Consider the following 14,314-nt stretch of genomic DNA (forward strand, 5'->3'; position numbering starts at 1 on the left):
TTGCCGATCAATTGTGGAAACTCCCGGTGGGAGACAGGTGTTTTTTTTTTTGGTTTCTTGTTTTTTTGGGGGGGGTTTTGTCTGCTGCTGGGCCGAAACCCAGGAAAGTCAATGTTTATCCGAGATAAGAGCCATTGACTGAATGTTGTCCCTCTGACGTGAACGGCATTAAATTTACGACTTGATGAGGGTCTATGTCTGATGAGTGGGCAATCTAGACCTAAAGGATGTTGCTGTTATTTCCCCGGGAGGGAAGGCTGCCACTTTGCTAATATCGCTGCAGCCCATTAACTGGAGCAGGTGTTGCATGCGTTCAGCCATGTTGTGAACCCTCTATGCACACTTTTGCCTACGTGAAAGCGCATTTGGGTAAACGTGTTCCGTATCTAAATGTTTGGTGCAGTGCCTAGAACGTTTTTATACAAAATGTTCAAATTGACCAACTTTATCCATCCATTATCCAAACAAACTTTATATTGCTTCTAAACTCTCATGGATCATTGATACCGTGGCAATTAATGCGTCATTAGCCTACGTGTTAGAAGAGAGAAAGTCCAAAGTGGAGAAAATGATTCACTTTTTTTAATAGGGTGAATCTTGCACATTTCATGTAAATTGCACGATGAATGTAGATGCTGAACTGTTCCGTTTTTCGTTCGTCTTTTTTCCCAAAATGAATGCACAGCAATTTGGAGTATAATCTTATGTATTCTATGTATGTGGAATAACGTATCTCCCGTCCTATGAGACGGACCATTCATTCATTCTGTGCTGTTTCAACAGGGAGCCCGTCGGTCAGACCAGACGTGTCGGTACAACAGTGACATCTAGTGTCCGCCTGGAGAACATGCGCGCACGCTGGACGCAAACTCAACAGTGGGCACGCAGGACTTCTACAAATGCTGCACTTTTAACCTAAAAAAGGGAAAGGCGATCTTATTGATCATTACTGCGGCTTCTTTTTTAGTAAGGGTGTTATTTTAACATGAAACCTGTACGAGTTGTGTAGTCTGAACAGGCGAGAGGGGCAGTTTTGTGCGGACACGCAAGATCAGAGATGGTGCATAAGGACTTTGACATGGCTTTTATCAAACACAGGAGCATTCAAAGTTGTTCTCTCCCCCCTGAGGAGAAGGCCTGGGACGCCCCAACAGAACATGTGACCAGACTGAAATAGATTTGAAAAGGGAGTTGGAGACCCAGCTTCAGCCCAAATGTTGATAATGCATGTCATCTCTCATATCTTATACCTCTTATATCATGCATCGTCCTTCACCACACAGGATTTAAGTTTGTTATGCTGGTAAAGAAAGACGTCTTGCGCAGTATCATTGCTTTTAATTAAAACATTAATCAAACAATGTGTTAGTTGTAAAGCGCAAAGCTGCACATCATTTAATCATTCTGCACTAATGGTACTGCAAAGGAGAGGGGCCCACACTTGTACCTTTGTGTGCGTGCAAAGAGTTTCACAAGGAAGGACTAAGAGACGTTTTTTACAGTCATAATCAATATTTTGGGTTTATACCTTCAATTATGGGTGTGGGCAGATGAACCACGGTGGGGGTGTTGATGTCCGGGCTGATGATTGGGCTGCTGTGACTTTCACATCCTTGGGATTAAATAGATGCCAAATTGAATCTGCTCTCAGCCACACATCAAGCTGTGAAAAAGAATCCACTCCAGAGACATGTACTCACAAAAACACATGCACACATGCTCACACACACAGATACAAAATGCATACATACATCACACACACGCACACACACACACACAAACATACACACATGCACACCTCAGCTACATGCCAGAATCTTGAAAACATATCCACGCCAGGGACAATTTACTACAGATGGAGGGAGGAGGGGTATAAAGAGGTGAAAAACGCTCCTGCCACAGTGATCTCTCTGCACTCGTTCAATTCCACTGCAGGGAAAAACCCAGCTCATTTTCACAGGCAATACAGCTCAGGAAAAACAATGTCACAATCCATATGGACATCCACATATCCGTCCCTATCTTCGGCCGTAGTCGGCTTTCAAAAATCCACATACTTAGGAGAGTGTGCGAACTGAGCAAGATTTACATCTAGCACGCAATTGGTGCACAGTGATCACAGGGAGTGCGTTTCCAATTGGAAAGCATTGGTCCAGTCCCCCATGACAGTGGAAAGTTCACCTCAGTGAGGTTTCTCTGAGCAATGCATCAAGTTGCTACACCTACTCTCCGTGGAGAATGTCAAGCGAAGATCCTGATTCAGAGAGCAGATATCCCAAATGTTTTTTTTATGTATCCCTGATTTATCATCATGCAGTTGAAGATAAAGTATATAATGCGTAACAAAAGTGGAGGGTTTGCTATATAGTATGTGCAATGAAGAAATAGGCAAAACTCTGGTAGTACACCTGCTGCAAGAGAAAAAGAAAAGATGAGATCTCATTAATGTCGGTTAGAGCACAGAATAAAAGATTAACTGGGGGAGTTTAGTGAGAAGTGTAACCTGGCAAACCAGCGGTGATGAATGGGTCATTATCGGTGTCAGGAGAGATAGCAGAGGCTTGATGATTATGTGCTGCTTTGTGTGCTTTTGGGAAGCAAGTCAATCATTTAGCTTGCCCTGTGTCGTCCATCCTGAACAGGGTCCTGGCGAGCACAATTATCTTCAAGCCAAGTTGTACTTCTGGTAAAGTTTCTCTCACTTTTTCAACAAATAGGGCCGTTCGGGTTACTTCGTTATATAAAAACCTGTAACTGTAAAATTCCTCATAATATCACACTTTCAAAGAACGCATCTGTGGTTTTGGGGACAGTTTTGGTTTCTGCGCTGATTGAAAGAGAGAAGCGATGCTAAACGGACCGTTATCCCGGCACATTTCTGTGCTGTCCATGTCATCCTTAACACAAGCCCGTTACACAGAACATTTCCTTCTGCTGCAAACTTAGATAAGAGCAAACAGTATGCTCTGGCCTTGGTCCATTTGCTTTGGTGGAAGCTATGATGCCATGAAGAATTGAAGCTTCTCCCAGATCATCGTGTGTGTGTGTGTGTGTGTGTGTGTGTGTGTGTGTGTGTGTGTCTGTCTGTCTGTCTGTCTGTCTGTCTGTCTGTCTGTCTGTCTGTCTGTCTGTCTGTCTGTCTCTCTGTCTGTCTGTCTGTCTGTCTGTCTGTCTGTGTCTGTGTCTGTGTGTGGTTGGTTGGTTGAGGAGGGAAGGAAGGACATTTATGAGCTGTAGCAACAAACTGCACATCAACACTGTCCTTTCCTCTGATATTATACATCTGTAACACACACACACACACACACACACACACACACACACACACACACACACACACACACACACACACACACACACACACACACACACACACACACACACACACGCATGCACGCATGCAAAATCAAACATGGGCAGGTAAACTGACACTCAAACATTCATTATTCACATCGCACTTGTTAAAGTTATCAGAGGTATTTTTTGCTTAAGCTGTCGAATGAAGAGGATGGGGGTCTCCTGTGGTCAGCACTGAATTCCTCCGATTTGTAAATATTTCACACATTTCCTTTCCATGTTGTCTTCTCTTTGTGTGTGTGTGTGTGTGTCGATGTTAACCTGCTAACATCTATTTCAGCATCTCTGCTATATGTTCTGCTCCATTGCACTTTATCACCTCTTATTTCGCCGGTATAAGTCAATCCTTGTGTATATAGTATCTGGAGAGTGTTGCGTTGTAGTGTTGTTATTCTAGGTTAAGTACACTGAGAGAGCCATGAAACTGGAGTCAAGCTGTGCAAACCTACATGGCCAATAGACGTAATTCTGATTCTGATTCTGATTCTGATAGGACGGGGGAGTGAGCTCTCTGTCCTAATTGGTGTTAGCAGACACAGGCAATCTCTCCCAATAGCAACACAACTCAAACCACCCCAGCAGTTACACAGAGACGCTGAGGGTAGGTATCACTCTTGAAGGGAAGGCAGCGGCATGACAGTGGGAGAGGAGGAAGAAGGTTACAGTTCAAGGGAAGGAATGAGGGAGTGAAGGATAGCGATGGTGAAACAGAGTGTGTTCGAGATAGCCGCTAGCTATAGCCGTGTGAGTTTGCCTCATCGTGTACCCACCTGACCTTCAACAAATAACCCTGTCAACTTGTACAAAATCAACCTGTGAGAACGGTGCAGATAAGGCAGGGACTTGGGGAGTGTTATTTGAAACCCAGCTCTTGTGTAAACTTAAGGAACTTTTCCTCAAAGATTGTTTTGGTGTCCCGCCAAGTCTGTGTGGCATCAAGGCCCCTGCAGAAGACGAGATGCATGCAGATAAAAATCCCAGGCTGTCCTGGTGACATCAGCATTGTTTCTAAAATTAGTCTGTATCCTCCTCCCTACCAAAGACCGTCCCTGTCCTCTGTCTCACCCTCCCTTCTCTCTCTCTCTCTCTCTCTCTCTCTCTCTCTCTCTCTCTCTCTCTCATCTTGTCATTCTCTCCAAAGGTTCCTTGCAGCCCTGGATAAGCCACAATTGAAACCAGATGAAAGAGGACAAGAGTGAAGAGTGAATGTCGTGTCAGCGTCTAACTTCCTCTCATTATCCAATAAGAGGGCAGTGTGTCAGCGTCCAACTTCATCCCATTATCCAATAAGGGAGCGGCATGTTAGCGGTGCCCGAAATGCTCAGGGGGACACTAGACATAAACAAAGAGCAAAGTTTAGATTCAGGAACGCACACGGGCATATTCAAACAGAAGTCTGTCCCAGGCCTTTTTAGTGAAACTCTAGAGCACGGCAGCTCCAGGCATGGTATGCATATTGTAAACACAGCCGGGAGGAGGCAGGGACAAGTGGAGGAGGTACTGCTTCCCCCACTCTGCACCTTTCCTGCAGACGAGAGGAGCGCGGGAGGCATTGCATTACTGGCGACAGGTTTCACTACTGCCGGGCACCTTTACACACGTTTATAACAATCTAATGGGAGATGTGTCTGCTCATCCACGGGACGTGAACTCTACAAATCCATAATCGTTATTTCATGTCCATGCATTATCGTAAGAGACCTCGTAAAATGGCAGAAAGAAAGGTAAGCTATCGTAGAGGTGTGGTAGATTTAAACGTGTAATTTGAGCTCACTTGAGTTCAGTTGTTACGTTATGAGATGTTGAGGTGTGTCCCGAGACACCATCCCCCGAAGCAACCCCCCACCCCGTGAGGATGCAACAGCTGCACCCGTGAAGCATGCATGGCCCACACTGTACATGACCGTCTACCAAATGGCCCCAACACATGCTTATCCACCTTAGAGGGTTAACAGATCACGGTTTTGAAAAGGAACATACGCTACAGGAAGGTTACGCAAAACCCCCAGCTGTGTTGGACATGCTCTGTCAGTGTGTGTGTGTGAGAGTCATTTAATCTGAGATTTTTGAAAATGTGCACAAGACGTGACTGTAAATGTCCGGCTGCTGACTTGGTTTGCTGCCGAGCGCGACACAGAGGAGATCATCTGACACTGGTGTGCTGCATTTAACCGCAGCTCAACATTCAAATCCAACTGCAGTATGAGGGAAAGTTGTGTGGAGAGTGTGCTGGTTGAAACAGTATTGGAGTGTCCTTGTTTCTTTTACTTTCCCTTTCTGATGTCTCATTTTTGTAACACTTTCACACCGAGGCCTTGGTAGTCTCCCGGCAAAACCCACTGATGAGGCGGAGGAAGGTGTAAGGCTGTGTGTGATGTGCCACGTGCTACTGTTAAATCAACACATCAGGACCCCTCATACTGTTAGGCACACAAAAACAACTGTGAATGTTAAACACATCCTTATCAACGTACATTTGTGCAGAAACATGCACTCTTGATGGCCTGGGGTTCGGTCCACACACACACACACACACACACACACACACACACACACACACACACACACACACACACACACACACACACACACACACACACACACACACACACACACACACACACACACATATCCCACGCGGTCGACATCTTAACAGAAATCCCATAACGTTTAGGATTCAGTTCAGAAGTGTGTACGGTGTGGAGCACGATATCAAATACAATGTTAGTAAAAGTGTTGTTATGGTCTGCAGAACCAAAGAGGGCAGTTGTCTAAAATGTCCTGGTTTTAAATTGTCTGATAATAATCTTGGGGTATGTAACAAGGTGACATATCTTGGGCATTATATTACTGATCAAATGACAGACGACGATGATGATATTTATAGGCCATGCCGCATGATGTATACACAAGCAAACACTCTGTCACGCAAGTTTGCTGTGTGTTCAGTTAGTGTGAGGCTGTCTCTGTTCAGAGCATATTGTACAGCACTATATACTGCCCCCTGTGGTCAAACTGCAGAAAAGCAAGCTTACAGGGGCTTCGAGTGGCTTATAATGATGCTATGAGAATACTGCTAAAAAGACCTATAGATGGTGTAGTGCAAGTGAGATGTTTGTGGCTGCAGGAGTCAAAACCTTTCAGGCTCATCCCAAAAATTTATAAATCTATTTGCCAGCTCAATGACTCTGATAATCCTCAAGAGTTTAACAAATATAAGATTCAGTGCCACACGCTACCAATCCCAGCAGTGGGACCACTGGTATAGCTGCCTTCTTATAACACACTGACTTGTGCCTTTTATGTTATTTTATTGTGTTTGCTCTATGTATTGTCTAGGGTTTATCTTTTACCAAATGGATCTCATCTTTTATGGCTTCATTTTTCTTTTTTTAACCATGTCTTTGTCTGTTATGGACCCTGACTCTGCAATGAAGTTTTGAGCTGAGTATCAGAGAAAAAGTAAACTGCTCATTCAGGTTTCAGATTGGCTTGCAAATACTCTCCCACCTTCAAGGACTTCAGATAAAGCGTTATTGTTAACAGTGCTGGTGTTGAAACTCTGCTTATCTTGTTTTTTCCCCTCGCAGTTTGAAAGACACTACATTTAGTGATCAGCGACAGCAAAAGAAAAAAAAAGAAAAAAGAAAAGCAAAAAATCTCACACACATGTGATTTAAGAATCATGATAATCATTGACAATATTTGCATGGTAAATGAATAATCAACTAGAACTGATCACCTCATGCATTGAGTGACAATGCAAGAAAAAAAACCATGACTATAAAAACCAAATTGTCTTACAGTTTGTGATTATTTATTTTTTTATTACATTAGGAGAGAATGTTGCAATTACCATTGAGACATCTGAGACCCCAGTGAGGTGCTCAGACTTTATTAGATTTGTTCTGTGGTTATCAGGGGGAATCTGAACAAAACATTGTGTCCTGACTGTCTGCAGAATAGGTTATTCAGTTAGTCCCAGAAGAGCTCTTACAGGAAAAAGACCATAAAATCCTCTCAGAGAAAATTCCAGCAACAATATCACAGTCTACTGGAGCAAGCCAAGTTTATAGCTTTGATACAAAGTGGCAGATTCAAAATCGCATCGCCAAGACACACACACACACACAGCCTTGAAGAAAGATTCACGGAGGTGAAATTCCAGTTTACTGAGCTTAAACCTAACTGATGAAATGCGAGAGATGTATCACTGACTTTAAGATGGGTGCTTCAGAGCCAAAAAAAAGTGTGACGAGATTATTGAAAAAATTCAATCACTCCATCGCTCCAAGAGTCTTATTGAGGGAATGTAGAACTGGAACGTCGACAAGTAAAATATAAATCATGAAGACACTGCCCCCTCCTGGTCAGAGCCGCGCATTGCAGCCATTTCTCCAGCACTTCACATAGCCTGTCACCTCTGTGCCAGGATTCTATGTAAAGTAAAAACAAATGTACACCCAGTTTAGAATATTTTGCAGTTTGACTCCAAATTTAGACAGTTAAATTTATGTTATTTACAAAAATATCCATTTCAATGAATTCATTTTACTGATTGCTTTTCTTTCGGCATGCAGCTTTGCTTTAAGCATCCCGTTTTCTCTTTCCAGCCTTTATTTTAGCTCTTAACTTGGGTTGGAGATTTTTCCTGTGATCAGCACTGCTTTGTAGATGGTCAGTGGGAGGGTTAGTAGCTAGAGGACTAGTAGCTAACAGAATAGCAGCATAAGGACTTGGCATTGGAGAATGAGTAGGTGGGGAACCATGAGCAGGAGGACCACAAGCTGGACTAAAGGCACCATCATATTCGTGAGGCATATCTGGGCCTTCAGGTGATGGGAGAGTTACATATAAAATGGCTGCCAGATTCTTCTCTCTCTTCCTGCTTCTTGCCTTTGTCTTCCTCCATTGCTCACGAAACTGTTCTCTCTTCTTTTTTCATTTGGCAGTTTATATTTCATGATTGAATTTCCCCTTTACCTTCTTTGCATGATATCTGTTGAAAAATCAAAGGAGACAGTTGTTATGTGTATTCTAACCGAAATTCATTATTATTTTTGGAAGTAAAGAAGGCCTCACTAACCACCATTCCCTATAACAGCTTATTTACTTTCTTCTTCTTTCCCTAAGGATCTCCTCACACCTGGCTTCATCCTGGTTTAACGTTTTCCGGTACCTCCTCGTCCTTTCTTTGCTCATTCCTAAAAACTGGAAAGAAAAACAGAACACTTTCAAAACAATTCTCAGTGACCGCTGACATTCCATACACAGCAAACAATGATGAAACAAGGGGGCAAACGTCTATTGTAGCCCACAATTTAAAAACAACAGGCATGTAACTAGTAACACAACTGACATGTACACATATGTACAAAAGTATTGGGACACCTGGCCATTACACCTGACATCCCATTCTAAATCCATAGGCATTAATATGGAGTTGATCCCCTTGGTCCCCCCCCCCCTTTGAAGCTATAACAGCTTCCACTCTTCTGGGAAGGCTTTCCACAAGATTTTGTAGTGTGTCTGTGGGAATTTTTGCCCATTCATCCAGAAGAGCATTTGTGAGGTCAGACATTGATGTTGGACAAGAAGATCTGGCTAGCAGCTCCATTTTAGTTCATCCCAAAGGTGTTCGATGGGGTTGAGGTCAGGGCTCTGTGCGGGCCAGTCTAGTTCTTCCACACCAAACTCACCCAACCATGTCTTAATGGACCTTGCTTTGTGCACTGGGGCACAGTCATGCTGGAACAGAAAAGGGCCCTCCCCAAACTGTTCCCACAAAGTTGGAAGCATAGAATTGTCCAAAAGTCTTGGCATGCTGAAGCATTAAGATTTCCCTTCACTGCAACTAAGGGGCCTAGCCTAACCCCTGAAAAACAACCCTATACCATTATCCCTCCTCCACCAAACTCTACAGTTGGCACAATGCAGTCAGGCAGGTAATGTTCTCCTGGCATCTGCCAAATCCAGACTCATCCATCAGACTGCCAGACAGAGAAGTGTGATTCGTCACTCCACAGAACATGTTTCCACTACTCCAGAGTCCAGTGGCAGTGTGCTTTACACCACTCCATCCGACGCTTGGCATTGTGCTTGGTGATGTAAGGCTTGAATGCAGCTGCTCGGCCATGGAAACCCATTCCATGAAGCTCCCGGCACACAGTTTTTGTGCTGATGTTAATGCCAGAGGAAGTTTGGAACTCTGCAGTTATTGAGTCAACAGAGTATTGACGACTTTTACGCACTATGCGCCTCAGCACTCATTGACCCCGCTGTGTGACTTTATGTGGTCTGAGCTGCTGTTGTTCCTAAACACTTCCACTTTTCAATAATACCACTTACAGTTGACCGTGGAATGTCTAGCAGGGAAGAAATTTCACAAACTGGCTTATTGCAAAGGTGGCATCCGATGACAGTACCACGCTTGAATTCACTGAGCTCTTCAGAACAACCCATTCTTTCACAAATGTTTGTAAATGCAGACTGCATGGCTAGCTGCTTGATTTTATACACCTGTGGCAACGGGTCTGAATGAAACACCTGAATTCAATGATTAAGAGGTGTGTCCCAATACTTTTATTCACAGCAGGACATTATTGTCACACAACAGGACATTTTCACCATTGTGGCCATCTCCTTTTCTAAATTTATTTCTAATTTTTTCCTTTATCCCACCCGATTAACCCAATGGCATATGGCCGGAGCTCTTGTCGAATAACTCCCCTGGCTCAAGTTTCCACAGGAAGGAGATAGTTGTAACGCCAGCTTCCTTCAAACTGGTGTCGGCTGCTCTCGCACTTTTACACGCTGAAGCCTCGCATGGCTTGCATTACCTTCAAGCCGCGAAGGAGATGTAGGGAGAATGCTTTCGGTTGCTTGGCTGCAGGTGCCCGGATGGGCCAGAGGGGTCGCTAGAGAACGACGAGTAGAACGACGAGTCCCCGAACACTATACCGATCTACACCCACTCTCCCTCGGGTAAGGTTGTCCTAATGCAGGGGTCGGGAACCTTTTTGACTGGGAGAGCCATAAAAGCCAAATATTTCTAAATATATTTCATTGAGAGCCATATAGTATTTTTAACGTATAATAAATTAAATATGTCTTACTTTTAATGCGACTTCTGGTGCTGCATGGTTTTGCTGATGGCCTTGTAGTCTGGTTCATACGTGGTGAGGTTGAGCTTCATGCAGGCGTTGAGGCTTCCATCAGTTAAACGTGAGCGTAGGTTGGTCTTAATGTTCCTCATATGCGAGAAAGACTGTTCACATGCATATGTAGAGCCAAACATGGTCAATACGGCAATACTCACACGCTGCATTGTGTGGTATGTCACAGGAAGCTTGTTCCAAGTTTTAAGAATCAGCTGGTCTTCAGGTTGAAGATTTTTAATTTCTGTCCACTTGTGTTCCCTCGCCAGCTCTGCTCGCTGTCGCGCAAGACTTTCCAACTCTCCATTAAGTGACTTGAACTTACTCATCCACATGTCTGATGCCTTCAGGTCAGCAACTTCCAGCTCAAAGTCTCCGATAGAGACCCCGGGGATGCATGTCAGGTCGATTTTGTCCACTGCACACTCATGTGGATGAGTGATGAACTTGAAAAGACCAGTGCGCGCACGAAATTCTCCAAAACGTGCTTTGAATGACTGCAGGAGATTGAACGCAAAGCCAGCTAGCTGCTGGAGATCCAGATGTTGAGTGGAGTCACTTGCTAAGCATGCATCTCTAAATTGTTGCAGTCTTTCAAAGTGCAGAAGACAACCTGTTTCAATGTCCCTGAGAAAGACTTCCAGCTTGCTTTCAAATGCAAACACTGCTTGTTGAAGGGATGAGATTGTATTTCCAATACCTTGCATTTTCACATTGAGCTGGTTCAGATGGCCAGTTATGTCCACGAGATAGTGAAACTGCAGGAGCCAGTCAGTGTTGTCTAGCTCAGGATGCTTGACGCCTTTCATTTCAAGAAAAGTCCGGATTTCACTCAGGCAAGCTGCAAAACGGCTGAGCACCTTCCCCCTTGACAACCAACGCACGTTGCTGTGTAAAAGCAGACCGGGATAATGATTCCCAACTTCTTCTAACAGAGCTTTAAACTGGCGATCATTTAAAGCTCGGGCAACAATAAAGTTGACCACTCGAATGACCAGAGACATCACCTCGCCAAGCTCCTGGCCACACGTCTGAGCGCAAAGCGCCTCCTGGTGCAGGATGCAATGAAAACTTAGGATGGCTCTCTTTTCATGTTCACGGAGAAGCGCTACAAATCCTTTGTTCTTCCCCAACATACAGGGTGCACCATCAGTACAGACAGAAATAAGTTTATCCATCGGTAGTTTTTTTTCTTTAGCAAACTCCATGAAAGACATGAATAAATCCTCTCCTCTTGTTGTCCCTTTCATTGGCAAAACAGCCAAGCTTTCCTCACGCAGTGTGTCACCTGCAGCATACCTGGCAATGATACTGCACTGAGATAGATGGCTAACGTCTGTTGACTCATCTAACGCGAGAGAAAAGTATGTCCCGGCGTTTATGTCCTTAATTTGTGTTTCCTCGACTTGATTTGCCATCATGATGCTACGATCGTGCACAGTTCTTGCTGACAGGGGCATGTCTTTTATTCGTTTGATTATCTTGTCTTTATTTGGGAAGTCATCAAACAGTTCATTGGCCACATCAAGCATGAATGTTTTGGCATACTCGCCATATGTGAATGACTTTCCATTCCTTACTATTGCCAAAGCCCCCGCAAAGCTAGCGGAATTCCCGTCCCCTTGCTTGGTCCACACACGTAGTTGCTGCTGACTCGTCTGCACTCTCCGCTGTAGCTCCTCGCATGCCCTTTTCCTGCTGTCCCCCGCTGGAGATTTCGACGCAAATGAAGCTTGGTGTGTATCGAAGTGCCGCTTTATATTTGACCGTTTCATCGATGCAATTTTATCATTGCATATTAGACATACCGCAGATCCTGCTCTCTCCACAAATGCAAATTCCTCTGTCCACGCAGCCTGGAATGCACGGTAATCATCGTCTTTTTTTCTTTTCGCCATCTTTTCCGTTACAAGGGTTGAAGCGGATAAACTAGTTGGCTATCTGATAAAATTGATTTCTTCACCTTTACAATGACCCGGACATGCTCGCGAGCCATTGGTTCCCGACCCGACCCACGGGTGACCCGTGAAATTTATCTTCAAAACTAATTTCTGTTTACTTTAAAATGACACAGTATTATTAAGAAATATCACAAGTATTTTAAAATCAGTTCCAAACTGATTTTTTTGAAAAAAAAATAATTTTCAACTCAAAATTGTCTGGGAGCCATATGCCGTCACCGGAAGAGCCATATATGGCTCGCGAGCCATAGGTTCCCGACCGCTGTCCTAATGAATGCCTTACCCCGTGGACGCTCTGGTCGTGACCGGTTACGGCGAGTCTGGGATGCGAGCCTCCCAGCCACACGACGAGCGGGTTGCAAGAACGGCAGTTTATTCCGCTCGGCCATCAGAGCGGCCCTATTATGGCCATTTTGAATCCTTGCCATACATAACAGAGCTTATGCGTTTTCCTAACTGAATAAATATACTGTTTTAACCTTATTATGTGATTATTTTTTTTAGAAAAAAATATTTAAATTTTCTCAAAATAGAGCTGTCACACCATATGACTAACAAAAATGGAAACGTTAATCGTTTGACAGAAAGTGTGAAATTTGCTAAATTCATAAGAGAACACTCACCTTCCAACCTTCACATTACAGTCAAATATCTTGGGGGCCTGTGATGCCCTGTGTGATGGCCTGGCGGCCTGTCCAGGGTGTCTCCCCGCCTGCCCGCCCAATGACTGTTGGGATAGGCTCCAGCATCTCCGCGACCCTGAGAGCAGGATAGATAAGCTGTTTGGATAATGGATGGATGGATGGATGAATGTTGGGGGCTTCCTGGTTCTCGCTTGACAAAAGAACCCCTATAGTTGTCCATGAAACTGCCCGTTTAAAAAAAATCTTCCATGTCACGCCGTATTATAATGGTATCATTATAATTTCCAACTCACACAATGGTAATCACAATATAGTGTGGTTACCATTGTATGAGTCATGTACATTTAACAACTTTATATTGGTAAAGTAAATATATATAAAATAATCCCAAAAGCCTTTATAAACAGTTCTAGGTGTTACTGATATATGTTATCAATGTTTATTTCTCATACTTCATTTATATTACCATCACACCACGGGACTTTTTGGATGTTTACCTTACAATAAATACAAAATAAAACCCACTTTTCATCTAAAAGTAAAACTATTACATAAAAAAATTATATTTTGCGTTAATGACTTTTTTTTTTGTCCGTCCATTCATTATCTGAACCGCTTATCCTGCTCTCAGGGTGGCGGGGATGCTGGAGCCTATCCCAGCAGTCATATGGCGGCAGGTGGGGAGACACCCTGGACAGGCTGCCAGGCCATCATAGGGCCAACACACACACACACACACACACACACACACACACACACACACACACACACACACACACACACACACACACACACACACACACACACACACACACAAACACACATTCACACCAAGGGACAATTTAGTATGGCCGATTCACCTGACTTACGTGTCTTTGGACTGTGGGAGGAAACCGGAGCACCTGGAGGAAACCCACACAGACACAGGGAGAACATGCAAACTCCACACAGAGGACGACCCGGGACCACACACACACACACAAACACACATATTCATACCTAGGGACAATTTAGTACGGCCAATTCATCTGACTTTGTTTTTTTGTTTTTGTTTTTGTTTTGGGGGTTTTTTTGAGAAAAAAGACATTTTAATACATATTTTTACTTGATTACGGTAAAATTAGGCATCATGTCACCCACCCACATACCAGGTGGTGAATAGTGAGACAACATTTAGCAGTAACGACTTTTAACG

At 43.9% G+C, this 14,314-nt stretch overlaps 1 long non-coding RNA gene across 1 annotated transcript; it reads right to left on the bottom strand.

Moving 5' to 3' along the window:
* Positions 1–8,334: 8,334 nt before the first annotated feature.
* Positions 8,335–13,229, bottom strand: LOC130109215 (uncharacterized). Its single transcript, XR_008809982.1, has 3 exons — positions 13,099–13,229; positions 8,471–8,568; positions 8,335–8,356 (listed from the first exon to the last, which is right to left on the bottom strand). It is a non-coding gene; the product is annotated as an uncharacterized LOC130109215 (long non-coding RNA).
* Between the last annotated feature and the right edge of the window lie 1,085 nt (positions 13,230–14,314).

The sequence above is a fragment of the Lampris incognitus genome, chromosome 3 (genome assembly GCF_029633865.1).
Source record: "Lampris incognitus isolate fLamInc1 chromosome 3, fLamInc1.hap2, whole genome shotgun sequence".
NCBI classification, from domain to species: Eukaryota; Metazoa; Chordata; class Actinopteri; order Lampriformes; family Lampridae; genus Lampris; species Lampris incognitus.